Consider the following 12,058-nt stretch of genomic DNA (forward strand, 5'->3'; position numbering starts at 1 on the left):
ACCCCGGAGAGCTGAGTGCGTGTTAAACAGTGAAGAAGTACTAGGGGTGGCCTGGCCCTGCCTGGAGGCTCACTGCTCCCAGGAGCACACCTGCACCACCTCCTTGAAGCCTCCTGTCAGGCCCGGTCATCCCCACGTCAGCAGAAATGAGAAGCAGCTCTCCCAAGCCCACAGCTGGTTCCTGCCAGAGCAGCCAGTGCCGTATCTACTGCAGGTCAACACCTGCAAGAAAAGGGCCTGGGTGGGGTCAACCTAAAAGTCCCCACCCCGCAGCCATGGGCAGTCCTTCCACCTGTGCTACACAGAATCTTCACTTGCCCTATCCTTGCTCCAACCCCAGCGTCTAGGCAGGCTTCCTCCAGCTCTGCTCCGCAGTTCACCGGCAAAATGGGCTGGATGGTCAGTCCCGAGGTTGTTTGTTGCCTGCTAGTTTGAAAGGAAGTTTTCTTTGTTAGGAAAATAACACTGTTTAGTTTATGTGTAGCAAGGAAAATTATTCTGAGACTAAGAATTTCCTGCAGCCTTTGAAGAAGAGTGTTATAGAGCTATTAAAAAAGGATTGGTGAGATCCTCATTGATTGAGGAGGATGAACAGGCAGGTTCTACGCTAAAGTATCAAGCTGCAGAGAGCTCTGCATGGTCTAAATCCATTTCTACTTAAAAATCAGAAAACAGAAAACCCGCTCTGCAGATCTGTGTGGGAATTCGGAGATTCGTGTGGGTGGAGGTTCACAAGCCTCCTCCTCAGCGGGCCCAGGAGGGTGGCTGAGCTGAGAGCTGCCTTTCTCTGGGGACTTCCCCTTACTCTTGGACTGCTGACAGAGACCATTCCATTAAGGGAGAGGTGATAAATTGCTAGCACATTTGGCCAAAAAGGACAGGGTCCACATTCCCTGTGGTTGAATGCGCAGATTTTGAGATCAACCCCAGGAGGAAATAAACTAACTACAAAGACTAATAATAGCTTAGCATCGCTGAAGACTTACTGCATGCCAAGCCTGGCTGAGCTCTTTATATACATTATTCCACTCCGTTCTCACAACTAACCATGAAGTATGAGCTCACGTTACAGAAGAGAAACTGAGGCACAGAATAGTAATTTCCTTCTGATACCAAAGTGATCGGGGGTAAAGCTGGGGTTCCCACCAGGTAGACGAGAATCTGTCAGATAGTAGGGTGTGACGATGCTTCATAGCTCTGTTGACTTTGATAAAATCATTCTGTCTCTTTGAAAGACATGTTTCTTATTTGGCAAATGGGTGATCACACCTGCTTCTTTTTGCAGGGAATCCTTAAGGGTGCACGCGCGCGTGCGTGCGTGCGTGCGTGCGTGCGTGTGTGTGTGTGTGCGCGCGCGCGCGTGCCTGCAGAGGGCTGATTCTGGATGTCCTCTCTCCGAGGAAACCAAAATCCACGGATGCTCCGTATCTGCACAGAGAAGCCAGTGCAGAATTACTTGTCACCCCAAGCCCACTGCTAGATGTGGGCAGGGCTGTCTAGAGAGGGAGAGGAACAGGTGCCACAGAGAGTGGTCAGGAGGCAAGGCCCAGAAACCAGGTGGGCCTGGGCTGACCACATGGGAAGGAGCAAAGAGCACGGGGAGCCACCCTGGAGGGAGGGGGGTGGCACCGCCGCCTCATGGGACACTGGCGGTACCATCTACTCGGCCACCCTAACATAGATGGCCCTGGACTCAGCCTGGCCCCGGCTCTGACCCCTTGTCCTTTTCCCCAGTCATCCAACTGATGATCCTTCATTACTTCTTCCAACACGTGTGCAGAGGGACAGGAGTCAACTGGTTTTCTTTTAATAAAAAATGTTACAGCCTTTTCTTTTGTGGTAAAATATGGTTTTTTTAAATACCATTTTTTTTCCAAGTAAAACACCTGAGGAAGGCATAATAAATTTTAGGTCATAGTATGGTTCATTGATTCCCAGAAAACAGTACATCCAACTCAGTTCCAAGTTTTCAAAGGACTGCAACTTGGCCTTGGAACCTATGCCAGGCCCGCTCCTCTACGGTGGGGAGCACAGCACACTGGACTAGCCAGGTCCTGTGTGGGCTTCCATGGACCCTGAAGGCACTGCCAGCACCGCCAGTGGGAATGCGCCTGCTGTTCCTAGCCCACCAGCTCTGTTGAGTCCATCACCTGCAGAAACCTCAGAGCCTGGAGGTGCATGTCCAGTTCAGCCCAACTCTGCCACGGTACTGGCTACTGCCCAGGGCATCCGGGTCTCCATCCAGCTCCTGTGCTGACAGGAGGGCCACATCCCAGACACCCAGTCCTGCCAAGAAGTTTCAGCATGAAGAAAACCCAGAAAGAAAAATAACCACAGGTTTCATGAGGACAGACACTGTGGGACAGGACAGCCCGCCCAAGTGTCCTGCTTCTCGGGGACGGTCCTATAGTTTTGGGACACGGGACTGAAGATAGAAAGAGAACCCGCTCACTCCAACACACTCAGCTCTTCCTCTGCTATCTGTCACAATAATATTTCAATCATTAGATCTGAACTAAATACAGATTTAATTTTCCAAATAATGTTTTAATGACAACGGCAGTGGCACCCAGCAGCGCTCCAATTTATGCATAACTTCAAGATAAATTACATCTTTTGACTTGCAGAGAAAGATGTCTAATTAGGAAGATGTTCAAATATAAAGAACTGTCACTATAAGGCATGTAGTCTCATCACTATAAAGTCATTCATTAACATACAAAAATGTTACCATTTAATCAACTGCTATGTAAAACTGTGGTCCCTTTGGAACAGGAAAATGGGACATGACAGCCACGGCTCCACCTTTGACATTCCCTGACGTCACCACCCACGGCCTCCCTTTCCCCTTCAGATCGCTCCACAAGACCAATATTTTTGCCATAAAAGATTATATTTTATTGCACTTTATTGCATTCTGGTTTTCTGGCTGGGTATAGCTCTAGATTAGGATTTGTATGAGGATTCTCTTACAAGTTGCTTCAAGGTTGCTACGAGACACAATTGCACTTAAGAAACCTGTCAATCAGGTGCAACCATGGTATCCAGAGGAAGATAGGAAAACAGCCAGACTTTTGCAAGCTTGCCCCAAATTAGGGCAAACCCACCTTATATCCAAGCCAATATATAAGCTAGGCTTTGTGGTGGCATTTGAAATCGCCTTAGGAAGCCAGCTTGGTGTGCAAGTTGAAGGGGTCATGAACAATGGCTCAGTGGGTCCCACTGGGATGAACAGGAGTTTTCAGGTGGACTGACTCCAGGAAGGATTTCAGGAAGAGGTCAGCACGGGCAGTGTGTGTAGATCTGAGACAAAGTGGCACACAGAGCATGTCGCAGGCTGGTCAGGTGTCTGTTTGCTAGCAAATTTGGTGCTCCTTCTGCAGACAGTGAGAGGCACGGGGGGAACTGGGCAGGGTGGAAAGGTAGCTAGAGGGCAGCCCCGAAGTGAGTGGATTTGATTAAATATGTTTGCAGCATCGCTGGGGAAGCTGAGTAAAGCCAGTATGGAGAAAAGCAACTGGGATGCTGGCCATTCTCCTATGGCCAAGGCTGGGAGGCTGAGGGCACCTGCTACGCGCAGAGGGTCAGGATCTCACGCTGCTCGTACTGTGACTTGCAAAACTGCAAACAAGGTCATCAATTGTCCTGAGAAACCATGATCCCCTCCCACGCAACATTTGTTACCTGAAATGTTGCTAATGTGCTAAAAAGTAAAAACAGACAATAATGAAGATATGGCCATGGGATCAAGGGAGTCCTGTGCATGACAGATGGGTTGATGGAAAAGTTAAAAATCCCTCCAAGAACCATCAGCCCTGGGGCTGAGGTATAGCTCAGCAGTGGGGCATGCACTTAGCATGTGACAGGCTCTGGGTTACACCCCAGGCACCAAAAACACAAAGAACAGAACTATGACAGGCAGCGTGGTAAGAGCTGGAGCATGTTAATGAACTGGCTTTCATTCCAGTGAGAGAGTTGGGAAGCAAAGTACAACAGTGCTAATATTCCCAAGGAGAAGTCAAGGTGACCCTGAGGGCCTAGCTAGTGACATGTCCTGAGTACAGGACTTTTCTATCTGACAGCAGAGTTGCAACTAAAACTCTAGAATTCCTAATTTCCAGTACACTCAAGTGGCCTCGTCAATATGTATGTTATTTCTTTGTCCATTTCTGTGCCCGTTCCTTCATTAATATCTCCACTCAATCTTCCGTTAAGTTACTTAATCATCCATAACGACTCACACCACAGGCAGTAAAGACACAGTAGTCTTGCCTCAGTTCAGCTGCAGGGCAGGAGACATTACGAGACCGAAGAACCTTGCATGAGTCTGAACTTAGGTGCTATGAGCTGAACCAGTCTGCAGGGCTCAGCACAGTGGGAGAGCTGAAGAATTTCCATGCCACATATAATTTTGGCCACTCCCACGATAGGCACCACAGGCTCATGCGTCCTAGGAGCCTCACAGCAGGATCCCTGCTCTCTAGGACAGTGACGGTGAACCTACAATTGGCTGGTTTTTTTCAGGTTTGCCATCATTGCTCTAGGAGATGAGAGTCAAAAGGCAGGGTGTCGAGGAGGCAAAGACTACACCTTGTGTGCCTGTGTCTACTTAGGAGGAAATAAACAGGTGACATCTGGGGAGCCTGAGGGAACTTCAGTGGAGGAGGTGGTAGCACCTGGGCTCTGGTACCATCCAAGCAGACAGGGAAACCTTGGAAAGTCCCAGAAACTGCTATAAGAGGGACTGGAGCAGAGGACATCACTGGATGAAGTTGGCAGCTTGGGGAAAGCATTGTAGCCCAGGGGATAAAGTTTGATTTTTTTCCTCTTACACGAGACAAGAAATCATTGAAAGCTTTTAGAAGACTTGTTAGCAGAATCCTTTTGTGTCTTTGAAGAAGCATCAGGCCCTCAAGCCCACATAGGCTTTTGGTGCAAGGAGAAAGGGCCACCCCTTCCTCTGAGTGATGTCGAGGATTTAAACCTTGGCCAGGTCCCCAGGAGGACAGAAGGTGCCCTAATTCTGGCTGCTGCACAGATTAGAGGATGGGGCTGGGATCACAGAGGTGGCCATAATAAAGATGGGGAAGAGGGGCTGTATCACAAATAACTTCCCAAGGAAGAGATGGCAGGATTTGAGGCACACATGGGTGGGGATGAGGGGAAGGGACTGCTAAGTATTCCAGGCATCTACTTACATTCTCCCTATGATCCTAATGCAAGCATTCAGTTCTATAGAACTGCTAAGCAGTTGCAGGTATCTCATTGTGAACCACCACAGCTTATCAGCTCCTTTCTCTATCCTGGACTCTTGGTGGTTTTCAGTCTTTCAGTTACATAAAATGTTGTAATGAGATCTCATTTCCCAGATGCAGGTACATAGGCCTTCCTACAGGATCAAATCATACAACTGGGGTTCTTAGGAGTGTGCAACCCTAATCTATTGTTTTAATTCTGCCAAGTTACCCTCCCGGGGTGGTATCATTTTAGACTCCTATTAGCAAAACGTCAGATAGTCTGTTTCCACACAGCCTCATAACAAGGCTGTGTTCTCCAACTTGAGGGGTTTTGCATAATCTTGCGAACCTGACATCTCAACATTGTTTTAATTAGAATTTCTGTTATCACGAGAAGGTTCACAACTAGTTTCATGTGGTTAAGGCCTTCTGTATCTCTTTTGCTAAGAGCTCCATATCCTTGTTCATGTTTGCAGTACATGTTGGTTACATTCATCACAGGGAGCTGGTATATGTACATGACACATCTTAGTTCTTTTTCATCCCCTTCCATCCCCTACCTCCCCATCCTTCCATTTCTTGGGTCCCCCTTCCTTGTGCAAAAGATCTTCATTTCGACTATCTGTGGTCTCTTTCTTATAAATGTCTACAGAGCAGAAACTATGACCTGAGTTGATAATATTTTTTCCAGGTTATTTTGCTTTTAAGTTTGCTTATTTTTTTAAAAAATATTTCATTTATTTGTTTAGCCATGAAAAAGTTTTTGCTCTAAAGTGATCACATTTATTCAAATTTTTATAGCTGCAAAGAATATTTTATGATCTAGTAGGAAGGAATGCAGAAGCACTTTGTTTCAGATTTAGAATGCTCTCCAAAGGTATTCTTAAACAGGAAAAGCAAAGGTATATAGTATATTCATTTTTCTTTAAGGAAGAGAAGAAAGTGGGGATATATGTTCTTATTTGCCTACATTTTCATGAAAGAACCACAGAGGTTAATTTTCTGTGTCAGCTTGGCCAGGCTATGGTGTCCAGTTGTTTGCTCAAACAATGGTCCGTGGTACTTTTTAGATAAGATCAGTATCTAGAACAGGCAGGCTGAATAGAGCAGACGGCCCTCCACAGGGCCGGGGGCCTTCTCCAGTCAGTTCAAGGCCTTAAGGCTGAGACTGAGGGTCCCTAAAGTAGAAAGTGCCCCTCTGAAGACAGTCACATAGTTACCCTGCCTGAGTTTCCCGCCTGCAGTCCTCCAGAATTCAGACTCAAGACTGCAACCTGAACGCTTCTCTGAATCTTCAGCCTGCCTGCCTGCCCCCAGGGGTTCAGATTTGCCAGTCTCAACCCTCACCACTGAAGAAGCCAATTCCCTCCCTCTCTGATTCTGTGATGCTAGCAAACCCTGATTAACATGGAAACAACAGGAGGATTCCACAAAAAATAAATAAAGCAACTGAGTGTGGGAAGGGCTGGGTAAGGATAGGAGTGGGAATTCAGTTTACACTGTGTCATCCTTAGTGGGCTTTTGGGTTTGGGGTGGGGTGGTACTGCTGGGGATGGGATCCAGGGCCTTAGACAGGCTGAGCTCTGCCACTGAGCGACACCCCCAGCCCTATATTCAGAAATGTTAAACCACTCCAAACAGAAAATAAAACTTCAGGCAAAATCAACTTTTAAGTATAAATGATTCTACATAAATTAAGGAGTGAAGGCTATGTGTTTTATATAAGTTTATGACACAGAGGGAATTACTCAAAAGTTAAATTGCCCAGGGAGAATACACTTTTTAAAAAGTCAGTGTAATTAAACATGAAGCTATATATATTGTATTTTAAAATATAGTCTAGGCTGATACAAGGCTTGATGCCCATCTGCGCTCCCATTCCTGACCCCTCAGCTGAGCAAATGCTCCCAAGTTAACCTGCAGGGAGCCAGGCTGTGGCCTGCAGTATGGGTCCGGCAGGGCCCCTTCCAACAAGGAACCTGTCCTTGTGTGTGCAAGGATTCAGAGAGGTTCACAGTAAACGGACATTTTAAAGCCAACTTTAAGTGCTTAATAAAAGCTAAGAGCAATGCATAACAAAAGCTTCATCGAGTAAATACACACCATGGTTTTGAAAACTCCACCCTCACAATGTATGCAACCTCCTTTGCTGGAGCAAGGGTCCTCTCTGTTGGAGAAGGAAGGGAATCGCTATTCTGTGCCCATTTTTCTGACTTTCAAGAGAAGGGGTTTGGAAAACTGGCCCTCCTGGGTCTTCCTCCTGCTCCGCCCTGCTCTTGCGTGTGGTACAGGGCTCTCTGGGCAGCTCCAGCATTGGGAAGCTGCGCCTGGCCCCGAGGACACTTCTCCAAGCAGTCACCTGGGTGAACTGAACTACTTCCTCCCACACAGGGGAGAGAAGGAAGGTCCTCTGCTGGCCACAGAGAGACCTGGGCCCTCAGTGCACACGGTGCAGGACAGATTCTGTTCCTGAGTGCCCACAGGCAGTGTCCCGGGGGGCCTGGCCCCTGTGGCTCAGAGCCAGCACAACAGCATTTGCTAAATGGATGAGCGTCCTACTCAAGACAGGCAGGAAAGAAACTATGTAGGTAGCATCTGAGAGCCAGTGTGAACATGTGGTGAGAAGTCTGGGTTTTACAATAAATACACAGACACATACATAGGCATGCACATAGGCACATGCACCCTGCATGCACAGAAATACACACATGCATGCACACACACATGCAACCGCAGATACACCTACCAACATGTACGTCACATATATCCCACATAGACACATTCACACGCACCACACTAGACATATACACATATACCCATCCACACAGACACATGCACACCTTACAAGCGTACACTTAGGCACACACATAAACGCAGGCATACAAAAATACATTACACATATAAATGTAGTGCACCCACACACACAGACTTGTGTTTGAACCCCAGCTCTGTCACTCATGTGGCTTTTGGCAAGGTGTCCACTTTACCAAGGCTGCCTTCCCTCTAGAACAATGTGCTCCCACCTTAAAGAACTGTAACGAAGTTCTCATGTCATAATGAGTGCTAGGGTTACACATACCTAGACATGGTAAGTGCTTAATAAATGCTTCAGTTCTTACTGACAGAGGAATTCACAGATACATGTGTTTGAAGAGGACTTGAGAATTGACACCAGGGAATCAGGGACCGTGTCAACTGCATTCCTTGAATGACATTCCTTTTACTTCTTAGGTCTTCTGTGAATAAGGCCCCGTCTGCTCACGGATCCATCACTGAGGAGCTCAGCAGAGGAAGGTGGAAACTGAAAGGAGACGGGGCTGCTCACCGCACATCAAGCCCAGCTCTCTTTTTGCACCAAGCCCCTTTCACTTGGGCAAGCCCATCTGGCCAGAGGGAGCATTAACACACCAACACAGGAGCACCAACACCTCCCAACTTAACACTCAGCCAGGGGACATGCGAGCCAGGAGACGCAGCCTGTCCCCGCCCTGTCTAGGGGACGGTTCTGAGCATTCTGTACATCTCTACGTCACCCACAGCAGCAACCCTGCAAATGCCAGTGAGGGAATCTCCCTCCTACTGAGGCCCTCCCTCCCAGTTTCTGACACCTGCTTCCCTGTCTTGGGCTCTGCTTTTGGGGTAACTAAGAACAACTCAGGTGTGAAGAGTTCTTTAGAATCTAAGATATCAAGGACTCAAGGCCCCTGCCTTGCTGTGATCCTGCTTAGCTCTCCAGGGTCACTGCTCTTCAGCTCTATGCCCCCATGGGGCAAAATCGTGATGATAGCTGTTATTTGTTCCTTGCTGAATATTAATCTAAACACTTTATTATAAACTATTCTAATTCTCACAACAACCCTATGAATTACCATAGTTAATCCCATTTTTCAAACAGGAAAATTGAAGCATGGAGTAAGTAAATAACTTTCTGAGGTTTCCTAGCTGTGAATCAGCTGAACCGAGATTCTAATTCAAACAGGTGTGGTCCAGAGCACGTTCTTAAGGCATAAGCTGTGCTGCATGACAAATGCTAGTATGGGAATTTTAGAGGGTCAGGCAAACAGAAATCAAGAGGGAAAGAATGGCTGGCAAAGGTGGGAAAGAGCCTGAAAGCAAAGAAAAACTGAGACTAGGGCCCGTGCCAGGGAAAAAGCCAATGGGAAATAAAGGAAAGTCGCCAATCCTGGGTGACACTCTGAATGAGTTTGAGAAACGCTACTAGCCAGGTCGCATTATGAAAGTGTCTAGGGTCGAAATCCAGTCTGCATTCTGTCCTCCAAGCCAGGAATCCTGACACAAAAACATGAATCTCAGCTCTCTCCATCCACAGTGCCCCAGCCCTCTCCTCGCCCCAACCCCAAGAGGGCAGCAGAGAGCCAACACAGGCAAGGACAGACAGAGTTCAGTGAGTGGAGTCTTCTGCTAACTAGGGAAGTCATGCCTCTGTTCTCCATTTTTCTCCATAAATTCAGCCCATTATGTAAAATATTTGCATCAGCTTAAATCTTTGTTTTGTATGGAACGGTTCCACAAAGGGGCATTTTCAATTAGCTCAAGCAGCCTTTCTGCTGATTTCCAACTTCATCATTTTACTTTCCTTTCATTTTGAGTTATGGCTTCTGATCTTCTGTGTAAACCAAGAATTATGGCGATGTTATTTACTGAGTTTTCTTTTTTTAATGAGATAATGTAAACTTCACAAACTGCTCCAATTTTGTAGTTACTCATTTTGACAATTCTTCAACATTAGCCAACGCTAAAGCCAAACTTCAAAAGGGACAAGTCACCTTCAGTGTAAGTTCTGATCACAACTATCTTCTTCAGTTTGTTTGGGCATAAATGGGAAATTTAAGCCATAGATCAAGAGCTGATGCTATAGCTTCTGATTTGCTTCCAGCTTGACCCATAATTAGCTATTTATGGCCCATAGAATGTTTAGATTCACTTCAGAATGGCCTGACACACACATAGTCGTCTGAAATGCCCTTGAAATGCTGTTTAAATACAACCCAAAGTTGATCTTCTTGTTCTCAGTTTTCTAAAAGCTGGAATAATTTATTGTCTTGTACAGATGCTCCTGCACTTACTATGCGATTACACCTCAATACGCCTCCTGTAAATGGGAAATATTGTAAGTTGAAAATGCATTTAATATCCCGAGCCTAGAGAACATATTAGCTTAGCAGGACAGCACCTTGAAAGGTAACAGTCTTTCTCCTCTTAATTCTGTGGCTGACCAAGAGTAGTGGCTCCCAGCTCCTGCCCAGCATCATGAAAGATGATCTTATTTCACATAGGTCACCCAGGAAAAGGTTAAAATTCAGTGTGGCTTCTACTAAATGTGCATCACTTTCACTCCATGATAAAGCTGAAAAATTGTGAGTCAAACTATCATGATTTATGATTAGTCATGTACAGTATATGGTTCCTCACTTTTTAAGCTTTCATTACTTTCCACTTTTTTTCTATATAGAGCCATTATATTTTACATATGTACACACAAGGAAATTTAGGTCTTCACCTTAAAACGGATCATAAAACAGTTCCGTCACATGAAATAATTTTTACCTTAAAAATAATACAGGAAGGAAAGTGCTAGAAGAAGATGGAATAAATTAATGCAAAAAAAAAAAGACAAGGGCTAAAGACAAGTGCATTAGTCACTTTCATCATAGAGACAAAATACTCCACATCCACAACTTAATGGAGGAAAGGTTTACTTTGGCTCACAGTTTTTAAAGGACTCAGTTTGCAGCAGCTGGCTCCAAGGCAGAAACCATAGGGCAGAAGGCATCGTGGAGGAAGGGTGCTCGCCATGTGGCAGCAAGGAAGCTGAGAGTAGGGAGGAGCCAGGGACCAGAACACACCTTTCTAGCTCACACGGCCAGTGGTCCACTTCTACCCAGGCTCCTAACAGCAAAATGAGCGCCTGGACTTATCAACAGATGAGTCCACTGAGGGGTACAGCGCCCCTACATCCAGTCACCTTCCAAACACAGGAGATTTTGGGGGACACTTTAGTAAACCCTAACAAGACCCAAGCACTCATGTAAAGCAGGTCACACCTGCAGGGGTTCACTGGGGCCAAGGCTGGTTCATGAACATCAGTGGCAGCTGCTCTTCTTCTACTGGGAGGATCATGGGAGTGTAGACGCTCTTATCTGAATGGCAAAGACCCATTAGATTTTGAATTTCTCTCTTACAGCACAGAGACTTGATGAGAGAAACCTATCAGAAGCCCAAACTTCCCGTTCCCTGTCATAATGTTTTGGGAAAGCACAAAATGTTAGCACACATTTACATGAGGTACAATCTGGGATGAGGAACTTGGTTAGATTATTGAATCAGGGTCAAAGAGGTTGGCAAGCTGTACCAAGCAAGAAGAAACTGATAGGAGATAAATGTTTAATCTTACACTTGGGTTTGAATAGCAAATCTTAAGTTTTTGAATTTATGTATTTAGCCCCAAAATATGTGAATGTATCTTCATGGAACCAGGCACTGTTCTCAGTCCAGGCGGTGAATGGTGAATAAAACCACTGAGTAAACCTCAAAGAATGAAAGGGCAAGAGTCATACTGGGTGTTAAAAGGTGGTGCTAGGGTTTGGGTACCCATCAGCCAAAGATCCATGTGTTGAAGGCTTGGTCCCCAGGGGGCGCTATTGGGAAAAGCTGTGATCTTTAAGAGGTGGGGCCTGGTGGGAGGTCCTTGGGTCTCTGAGAATGTGTCCCTCTGTCAAATCCTCCAGACTGGAGGAGGCAGCACTCACTTCAACACAGGATCCTGCCTTGGCTGCTTCAGTCTCCAGAGGTCTCATCAG

The 12,058-nt window shown here is 46.2% G+C and overlaps 1 protein-coding gene across 4 annotated transcripts in view; it reads right to left on the reverse strand.

Moving 5' to 3' along the window:
* The window catches only part of Entrep2 (endosomal transmembrane epsin interactor 2), a 430,735-nt gene that overhangs the window by 183,561 nt on the left and 235,116 nt on the right, over positions 1-12,058 (reverse strand). The gene's annotated exons all lie outside the window — the stretch shown is intronic.

Source organism: Heterocephalus glaber, unplaced genomic scaffold, assembly GCF_053883595.1.
Source record: "Heterocephalus glaber isolate CG9 unplaced genomic scaffold, H.glaber_assembly_v1.0 deba00001531, whole genome shotgun sequence".
NCBI lineage: Eukaryota > Metazoa > Chordata > Mammalia > Rodentia > Bathyergidae > Heterocephalus > Heterocephalus glaber.